Genomic DNA, 1605 nt, shown 5'->3' on the forward strand with positions numbered 1-1605 from the left:
GTACTGAAAGAAAACAACTTCCAACCCAGATTGATGTACCCTGCAAAGCTATCTCTCAAATTTAATGGAGAAATAAAATATTTTCACAATGAAGAACAACTGAAGAAATTCATGAGCACCAAACCAATGCTACAAAGAGTACTAAAAGATATACTAGAAAGAGTTACAACAGACCACAACTTCAAGAACAACAGAAAGGAACTACCATGCACAGCAAGCAATTAAACAGAGGGAAAAAGGAGGATCCAACAGCAGGAAAATAGCATGACAAAGATAAGCCAGTACATATCCATTATAACCATCAATGTAGATGGTCTCAAAGCACCAACCAAAAGAAGCAGACTAGCAGAGTGGATTAGGAAACAAAACCCAACTATATGCTGTATTCAAGAAACACATTTAACTCAAAAGGAAATTCAAAGACTGAAAATTAAAGGATGGAAAGCAATACTCCATGTGACAGGAGAAGAAAAAAGTGGGTGCAGCTATTTTGTTTGCAGACAACGTGAACTTCAAACCAAGAACAATCAAAAGAGATAAAGAAGGTCACTACATACTTGTGAAGGGGAATCTTCAAGAGGAAGAGATAACAATCATAAACATCTATGCACCAAATATAGGAGTACCCACCTCTATAACACAAATTCTAACAGGCATGAAAAATGAAATAAGTAGCAACAATCATAACAGGGGACTTTAACACACCATTGTCACAAGGAGATAGATCAACTAGACAAAAATTGAGAAAGAAATAACAGAACTTAACCAGATGTGTGAACATATGGACTTAGTAGATCTTTACAGAGTCTTCCACCCAACAGCATCAGAATACACATTCTTCTCAGCTGCACATGGGACATTCTCTAAAATAGACAATATACTAGTACATAGAACATGTTTAAGTAAATGCAAAGGAATTGAAATTACCCCACATATGCTATCAGACCATAGCATAATAAAATTGGAAATTAATGACAAAAGAAAACACAAAAACTCCATACACAGTTTGAAATTAAATAACATCCTCCTGAACAACCAATGGGTCACAGATGAAATCAAAGTAGACATTAAACACTGTTTACAATCAAATGAAAATGGAGATACAACCTACAGGAACCTGTGGGATGCAATGAAAACAATCCTGAGAGGGAAATTTATAGTGGTGAACTCCCACCTCAGGAAAACAGAACAAGCACAAATAAACAATCTTATTCTGCATCTCAAGTTCCTAGAAAAGGAAGAGCAAGTCAAACCTAGAGCCCAAAGAAGACAGGAAATTATAAAGTTCAGAGCAGAAATTAATGCAATGGAGACTAAAAAAAAATACAAAGAATTAATGAATCAAGAGTTGGTTCTTTGGAAGAATAAATAAAAGAGAAAAACCCCTAGTCAATCTTATCAAAAAAAGGAAAGAAAAAACAGAAGTAAACGTAATAAGGAATGAAAGGGGTGAAATCACTACAGATCCAGTGATTCAGGAAATCATCAATACCTACTTTGAAAATCTTTACTCTCATAGGATGGAAAACACAAAGAAAATGGACAGATTTCTAAATAAATATGAATTACCAAAGCTGAATGAAGAAGATATAAAAATCCTGAATA

Source organism: Chinchilla lanigera, unplaced genomic scaffold (assembly GCF_000276665.1).
Source record: "Chinchilla lanigera isolate Chin_1 unplaced genomic scaffold, ChiLan1.0 scaffold00120, whole genome shotgun sequence".
Lineage (NCBI taxonomy): Eukaryota > Metazoa > Chordata > Mammalia > Rodentia > Chinchillidae > Chinchilla > Chinchilla lanigera.